Genomic DNA, 9,545 nt, shown 5'->3' with positions numbered 1-9,545 from the left:
ACTTGAGTTTGCAGAAAGCTTTCCCTATTATAATTCCAAATCCAGCTGCCATAAAGAAAAAGACTGGTTAATTTGACTACTTAAAAATAAACTTTTGCACCCCAAGCAAAGTAAAAATATAAATTACAAAACAGGGAGAAAACATTTTCAACTTATACCAAAGGATTGATACCCCTAAGACCTAAAGAGCTTCTAAAAAAAAAAAGTTCAACTAGACTACTAGAAAAATAAGCAATGAATATGAACAGATGGTTCACAGAAGAAAATGCAAATAGACCTTAAACAGAAGACAAGGTGCTCAGCCTTGACTCAGGATAATATCACCAAGATAATGCGAAGGAAAACAGCAGACCTGGGGTTTCCTCCCCCTCTTCTTGGATTTACCACAAATGAACTTCTTTTTAAACATTTTAACACCTTTACCAGGATACAGCTGGTCAATTGAGATTGCCTGTCATAAACAAACTCCTGGAATGTATTAATGTGTGGAGCAAGGAAGGCTGGAAAGTGGAAGTTGTCGCACAGACTCTCTCTGCATAACTGAGTCTAAAAACCCAGAAGCCCCAAACTAGAGACAACTTCCTCTGGGCTCACTTGTGTCACACACACTGTCGCTATTCATCTCACTCTTGACACTGACAGGGGTTCCAATGGAGGTGAGAAGAATAGTTTTTTGGAAGCTGCATCTGATAGTTTGGGGTCCCTCCAGAGAAGCATGCTGTGTCTTTGCTTCTACTCACTTTATTTTATTGGGAATTATTAGTGGAGGTCAGTGTTAGGTAAGATCTATGGTTTGCTGAGTCAGCTTTCACAATGTGACATTTTGCTGTGAGGTCATCACTTTCATTAACCTATCACGTTGACAAAAATAGCCTGTTTGTGTAGCTGTGGGGAAAGAAGCATGTTTATACATTGCTGGTAGGAAAACAAAATAATAACGCAGAGCACAATTACATACGCATCTACTTTTTGGTCTATTAGTACTTCCTCTTCAAGGGATGGATCCTAAAGATATATCAACAAAAACTAAAACCAAATAAAGCCAAAAAAAGCAACAACAAATGAAACCCCCATATGCACAAGACTATTACTTGCAGCCCTACTGGAAATAGCAGAAGACTGGAAACATCACAAATGCCCACCTGCAGAGAACTGATTTAACAAGCAATAGAACGTCTGCACAACGGAGTACAATGCGACAGTTGAAAAAAATAAGGAATATCTTAACATTAATATGGTGCTGTGGAACAGTTTCCAGAATATGTCGTTAAGTAAAAAAAAGCAAGGTATAGAACAGTACATATAATATCTACATTTTATCTAAGAAATGAGCATTATACTAATGTATATATACATTTGCTTATATTATAAATAAACAATGGAAGGATAAACCAGAAATGTTAAAAATAAAAGATTATCCATAAAGCAAAGGAGAAAATAGGTCGAGGGGCACAGATAAAAGCTAAAATTCTCTGGATTTCTTTTTTTCTTTTTTTTTACCCTTCCCCCTCCCCATATCCTCAAGTCCATTCTCTAGTAGGTCTGTGTCTTTTTTTTTTTTAACATCTTTATTGGAGTATAATTGCTTTACAATGGTGTGTTAGTTTCTGCTTTATAACAAAGTGAATCAGTTATACATATACGTATGTTCCCATATCTCTTCCCTCTTGCGTCTCCCTCCCTCCCACCCTCCCTATCCCACCCCTCTCTGGATATTTCTTGATTTATCGATTTAACTTTTACATGGTTATAAAACAAAAATAAAACAAATTCTTTAAAAAAAAAAAACAGCAACCCCTAAAATGAAAGCAAAATAAAACAAAGCAAACTAGTGAGTGTTGATTGGTGGCTTAAGCAAACAGACAGAAATTATTTTAAGTGATTTTAAAACACAGTAATTTGATGGTATATCCTTAGTGGGATACATTATGAGGGCAAAACTGTTTTAATAATAGTGGTATTAATTTTCTCACAGACACACACACAGACACATGATTAATCATATAGATGTAAACAGTAATAGCGATATTATTATTCCAATACACACACTTTTATAAACATGATTAAAGTTAAAGCAAAGAGGTAATTATGTTACTATCATTAAAAACCAGGATTTTGCAGCATAAAAGTAAAGAAATTCAAATATAAAATCAAAGAAATTAAGTTAAAATCTTGTAACCACAGACTTAAATGGGTAATAGCAGTAAAAACTCACAGTTTACCTTTTGTTAAGAAATAAGCATATATCCTGTCTCCGTCCACTGAAAGGCCAAGAGACAAAGACCAGCCTGGTATGATTAAGCAACCCCAGCACCTAGACTGTGCTCTTTAGATGCCAAGAACCAGGGTTCGTTGGAGAAATGGCAGAGTCCAGGTCTGGGGCAAAGCACAGAAGGAGTTAGGAACACCTTGTGCCAGAAACTAAGAAAGCTATAAAAGACTCTTGAAATTATATCAAAAGGACTCAGGGGTGATCTGAAGGAGCTCCCTTTGGCCAAAGATAAAAAGAATTGAGCCTCGGGCTTCCCTGGTGGCGCAGTGGTTGAGAGTCCACCTGCCGATGAAGGGGACACGGGTTCGTGCCCCGGTCCGGGAAGATCCCACATGCCGCGGAGCAGCTGGGCCCATGAGCCATGGCCGCTGAGCCTGCGCGCCCGGAGCCTGTGCTCCGCAACAGGAGGGGCCACGACAGTGAGAGGCCCGCATACCGCAAAAAAAAAAAAAAAAAGAATTGAGCCTCAAAAAAAGAAAAAGAAAGACAGTGGATGAAAAACAAAATGTGTTAAAAATATACTCATAATAATACTAAAAACAATCATACAGAAAAGGAAACCCTTGTTGGTTATCTTTGTGAAACTCTGGTAAACATAAGGGAAAACAATCAAGCATTTTTCCTGCCAGCCCTGCTTGAACTGCACCTCAGAGTGACCACATGATAGATCAGGGAGAGTTTTCAGCCCAGAAGAGTTCCAGGTAATACACGTAGAAGCACTGCTAGGATGAGACAATTTGCCACTTTCAAAGCCTATTGAAAGAATGCAGCAGGGATTACTAACATCATTAGGTGAAAAGCTTATAAGGAACTCTGTAATGGATGAGTCAATCGTGACATCACACAAACAGCAGTAGACATCCTATGCTTCCTGATGGGATGTGGAAGGAAGCACCACCTCCCACCTATATTCTTGGGGTGAGGAGGAGGGAACTCCACTCCACTTACAAAAATATCAAAGGACAGAGTGATCTCTTAAATGATACCACAGGAAGCAATCAACAAAATCCACAACGGCAATGTTACAGAACAATCTAGTTTCTCCAACCAATAAATGGCAAGAGACAGGAGGGAGTGGGAGGTGAACTTGCACATTGAAAGACACAGCAATCAAAGGCAATGTGTGGACTTTGAATCCTGATTTGAAAAAAAAAAGCATCTAAAAAGAAAATGTATATGATATAAACAGGAACTTTTTAACATTGATTGGATAGTTCATAAAACTAAGGAATTATTATTTTTTGCATGTAATGATGGTGTTATGGTTATGTTAAAATTAGAAGTACCTGAGGAAGTTCTTATAGATGAAAAGAATATGATATCCAGGACGGGTTTCAAAATAATCCAATAGTTAAGGGGTAAGGAGCAAAGTAAGGACATTTAGACAAAAAGCACATTTGCCCATGAGTTGAAAATTGCTGAATCTGGTTGATAGATGCATGGGGGTTTCATTATACAATTCTCTGTTCTTTTGTATATGTTTGAAATTTTCCACAGTAAATGAATACACACACACACACACACACACACACACACACACAGAGAGAGAGAGAAACATGCACAAAGATGTTAACTAACTTGCCCAAGATGGCTAAGCCAGTCAGTGATAGAGTTGTTAACCACTACATAAAGCAAAAGTGTGTTAAAATGATGAAAAATTTGAGGAGAGGGTTTATGTCTTATCTTTTTTTAAAATCTCCAGATCTTAACAGTGTATTCAGCACACAGTTGCCCAATAAAACTTTGTTGCATGAAATATTTTTAATTACTTACACTCTGTTTTGTATCAAAAATGATTTAGAATTTAATGAGTAAATAAAATCAATATGCAAAGTTTTTTATGAAATTAGGACCTTTATTTAGGTGAGATAACCATATTTCGGTTGGATATCCATGTAATCCATCTTGAAAATACAAACTTCATTATTCAATTTTTTCTACCATCGGTATTCAATCATATAATACAGCTTCTCCTATTTATTCAGCTTTTGAATGTACCTGGATTTAATAATTTGTTTAGGAAAGTGCTTTGCTGAATAAAGTACAGAGCTCTAATGGCAAAAAGCTATAGTGGTCCAAGGATACAATCTTTTGCCATGCAGTCATTTATTCCACAAACTCTGTTTGGGCACCTACTGTATTCCAGGTGTTCTGCTATGTTTGTATTCAAAACCAGAGCTGCAGTTAAGAAAAGTGCAATATATAAGTCGATCCACTTCTTTGACATTCTCTTTCCCCTAAACTTGATACAATATCCTATCTATTACATACTAAAACCCCAACTCCATTATCAAACATCCACACCAAGACCAGCCTCCTACAGAGGGCCTGCCCTGACTACCCCGTATATATTTCTTTTTCAAACTTATCGCATGATGCTTGTATTAGTTTGGTTCCTGATTCCCCATGACGTGAATTCCTTGTCACTCCGTCTATGTCCCTGAAGACAGAGCCTGTCTTTCATGTTCCCATTTCCTACTGTACCTAGGATAACATCTTGCATACGGCAGAACCTCTGAGAATAATGACTATGTTATATGCTCTAGGCAAGAAAGAATTAAGGTTGCAAGTGTAATTAAGGTTGCTAATCAGCTGACCTTGAGATGGAGAGATAATCCTGGATTATCCAAGTGCCCCAATGGAATCACAAGGATATTTATAAGTGAAAGAAGGAGGCAGGAGAGTCGGTGTCAGAGAGATGCAATGTGAGGAAGACTCGACTGGCAGTGGGTGTCTTTGAAGATGAAGGAGGCCATGAGCCCAGGAATGCAGGTGGCCTGTAGGAGGGGAAAGGCAAGCAAAGGGCTTCTCCCCTAGACCTTGCAGAAGGAACACAGCCTTGCCAATACCTTGATTTCTAGCCTAGGGAGACTCATTTTGGACTTCGGACCTCCAGAACTGTAAGATGGTAAGTTTGTGTTGTTTAAAGCTACTAAATTTATAGTAATTTGTTAGGGCAGCCATAGAAAACGAATACAACCTGTATACAAAACTGACTCTACCACTTAACTTGGTTGAGCCATGTGCCTTTTCATAGAGTTCAGCCACCTTTTCAGCCTCAGTCCATTATTCTTCCAAGATGTGTACTTGACTCTAAAATGAACAGAGTGACTCATCTGTTCCATAACACTAGCACGACTCTCCAGCCCTCTCCATCACTATTGCCACCATCCTGGTTCAAGCCAGCAAACCTCTCACCTGGGCAACAGCAGCCCCTTAACCAGCCTCCTGACTTCTATTCTCCCTCCCCCGAACCCATCCCTTGCGACAATCTATTTTAACACTGCCAAGCAACTCAAGTTCTATCATTCTTTGATCAGACAACAGTCTGTACTTTCTTTTCCTGCTTTGAATAAAGCCCAATACTTCTACTATGGCTAATAAAGCCCTACTCAGTCTTATCTCTACCAAGTTTCTTTTATGATTTTATTGGAAATAGTACAAACATTCAGAGAAGTATAATCAAGAACCAGTGTAACATACCACAAACCCAAATTTAAGAAACGTTAACATTTTGCCGTAACTGCTGCAGATCTTGTTAATGTCACAGCTTTATTGAGATATCACTCACATGTCATAAAATCCAGCCACTCAAAGTACAGAATTAAATGGATTTTACTCTTGAACATTGTCACCACTGCAAAAAGAAACCTCTTGCTCATTGGTTGTCACCCTCCATTTTCCCTCAATCTCCCCAGCTGCTCAGAAACCACTAGTCTAATTTTTGCCTCTGTAGATCTGTCTACTTGGGGCATTTCATATAGATGAGATCATATGATATGTGGTCTTTTTGGCTTCTTTCTCTTCGTACGACTTTTTAAGGTTAATCCACAGTGTAGCATGTTTCCACATTTTATCTGTATTTCATTCCTTTTTATGGCTGAATAATATTCCATTGTATGGACGCACCACAATTGATTTATCTGTTCATCAGTTGATGGACATTTGACTCGTTTCCACCTTTGGGCTGCTATGATTAACGATGCTGTGAACATTTGTGTACAGGTTTTCATATGAGTACCTGTTTTTGTATGGACATTTGTTTTCATTTCTCTTATACAGAATTGCTGGGCTATAGGTTACCTTTATGTTTAAAACTTTGAGTAATTTCCAGACTTTCCTAGAGCAGTGTATTAGCGTTCCAATTTCTCCATACCTTTGCTAATACTCACCGTCTATCTCTTTGATTCTTGCCATTCTAGTGGGTGAGAGGTGGAATCTCATTGTGGTTTTTATTTGTATTTTTCTCTGATGGCTCATGATGTTGAGCATCTTTTCATGTGCTTATCAATTATTTGTGTATCTTTGGAGAAATGTCCATACTAGATCTTTGCCATTTACTCTTTTTTTTGTTTTAAATTATTAAGTTGTAGGAGTTTGTTATCTACTCCAGATGTAAGTTCCTTATCAGATATATGATTTTCTTCCACTTCTTCCACTGTGTGGGTGGTTGTTTCACTTCTTTGATGATCTCCTTTGAAGTTTGGAAGTTATTAATTTTGATGAAGTCCAATGTATCCATTATTCTTTCAATGCTTGTATTTTTGTTATCATATTTAAGAAGGTTTTTGCCTAACCCAAGGTCATGGAGATTTATTCCTATTTTTTTCTAAGTTTTATAATTTTATCTCTTACATTTAGCCTGTGATCCATTTTGAGTTAATTTTTGTGTATGGTGAGAGGTAGGGATGCAACTTTATTCTTCACATGTGGATATATAGCTGTCCCAGCCACCATTTATTGAAAAGATTATGCTTCCTCATTTAGTTGTATTGGCACTCTGATTAAAAGTTAATTGACTATAAATGGGAGGGTTTATTTCTGGACTCTCAATTCTATGCCATTGATCTATATGACTATCCTATACCAGCACCTCTTTATCTTAACTACTATCTTGATTACTTACTTGATTGTAGTTAAGTTTTGAAATCAGGAAGTGTGAGTCCTCCAACTTTGAATTTCCTTATGAATTTCAGGATTAGCTTTTCAATTTCTGCCAAGAAGTTAGGTGAGATTTTTATTGCAAAATACCATTGAATTTATAGATCAACTTGAGGAGTATTGCCTTCTTAACAAGATGCTATCTTCCAATCCATGATCAAGAGCTGTCTTTCCATCTATTTAGGTCTCCTTTAATTACTTTCAATAATGTTTTGCAGTTTTTAGAGTGTGAGTTTTGCACTTCTTTTGTCAAATTAATTTCTAACTATTTTATTATTTTTGATGCTATTACAAATGAAACTGTTCTCTTTTCTTTTCTTTCCTTTTTTTTTTTTTTGTGGTACACGGGCCTCTCACTGTTGTGGCCTCTCCCGTTGCGGAGCACAGGCTCCGGATGCGCAGGCTCAGCGGCCATGGCTCACGGGCCCAGCCGCTCTGCGGCATGTGGGATCTTCCCGGACCAGGGTACAAACCCGTGTCCCCTGCATCGGCAGGCGGACTCTCAACCACTGTGCCACCAGGGAAGCCCTGAAACTGTTTTCTTAATTTCCTCTTTGGATTTTTCATTGCTCATGTATTAAAATACAGTTAATTTTTTGTGTAATGGTTCTGTCCCCTGCAACCTTGCTTAACTTATTTACTAGTTCTAATAGTTCTTTACTGAATTCCTTATGATGGATACTATATGAGATCATGTCATCACGGTCTTTGAACATGCTGTTCTCTTTGTCAGAAATACTTTCCTGCTCTTAATGTGGGCAACTCATTCTCTTCCTTCAGATCTCACATTAGAAGTCACCTCCTAGTCACCTCCTCATCACATCTTTTCCTGAGCACTTCAGACTCAAGATGGCCAACACTATTACTTTATCTCAACCCCCTGATTCTGTCTTACATGGCATAATAAACAGAACTTGTATGTTCATCATGAAAATGTCCAAGCAAACTGAAAAGTAATGAGACTATCATAATGGAGTCCCTTATACCCATCAACAAGATTTAATATTTTTCCTTTTTAATTTACATTTTTCTTGTTGAATACTTTTAAGGAAAGTTGCAACTATCTTGACATTTTACCCTATATAAACTTCTGTATAAATCTCCAAAAACTACAGACATTTTGCTTCATAACTGCAGTACACATACAGAGACACACACAAAAGCATTTCCTTAACATCACTAATATCCAGGCCATATTCAAATTTCCCCAATTGTTTCAGTCATCGTTTTCAATTGATATGTTAAAACTTGAATCAAATCAAGCTCCACAGTTTGCATTTGATTATGTCACTTTAAATCTAGAACAGAACCCCCTTCTCCGTTTTTAAAATAACACTGTAGAAATTGGGTCAGTTGTTTCATAATTATTTTGTGTATATGCTTTGTTTATTTGCTTTTTATTTGAGTCTCAACTGTCAGCTCTAGGAGAGCACTGGCTTTGTCTTGTTCCTTGATGAGTCCACATTACCTGGACTATAGCTGATACTCAAAATAAATATTTCTTAAACAAGTAAGTGAGTGAGCGAATGAATGCATGAATTTCTATGATAGGGATATGAACAAAGTGCTATGAGAACACTGGGGGGGTTCATTTTTATATAGGTCCCCCTTTAAGACCACCAAAGGAACTGCAGAACGTAGATAATAGGGACTATAGGTATCTTAAAATTTACCCTGTTTTCAAGGAGAAGCATCTCTCTTTGAAATGTTCTCATTGACAATAGGCATATAGCTGGATCCTTATCTAATTAGAAGATGAGCCATGGTATTAAACTTTAGTGTCACCTTCTTCTTTGATACTCAATTGGTCTTTTCATCTTTCTCAAACCTCTCCTACTTTTGTATTCATCTTCCAAGAGAGACAATTAAAATTCCAGCTTTGTGGCACGGGCACAAATCTTTGGGCTTTAGAATAAACCCTTTGGTTTCTAAGGTTCACAAGTATAGTACAGAATCCATATGGGGCTGGGGAAGGCGTAACTTCTAGCTACAGCTTTCCTCCTGGAACTTAACACTATCTCCCTCTTTAGTTTCAACGTGACTCAAGGAAAATGGGGCCTGTGGCAGTAGGAAGAATTTAAAGTCTGAATGCACTCACATTACTTTACAAGCTGTATAGCCTTAGACCTCCTGAGAGAGCCCATTTCCTGGACATTAAAATTTAACACCAGCATTTCTCCTCTTTTCAGTTTGGTGTTTAAAAATGTAAGCACTCATATTCAAGCTCTCTTTAAACAATCCTATCCAGTTTCAAAATGCCTGATGTGAGTCCTGGAACTTCTTTTTTCCTTTAGAATATTGAGGTCACTGGTAAATTTCAATGTTGTCATCA

Source organism: Leucopleurus acutus (genome assembly GCF_964270905.1).
Source record: "Leucopleurus acutus genome assembly, chromosome: 16".
NCBI lineage: Eukaryota > Metazoa > Chordata > Mammalia > Artiodactyla > Delphinidae > Leucopleurus > Leucopleurus acutus.
Note: the sequence above shows the minus strand (reverse complement) of the source record.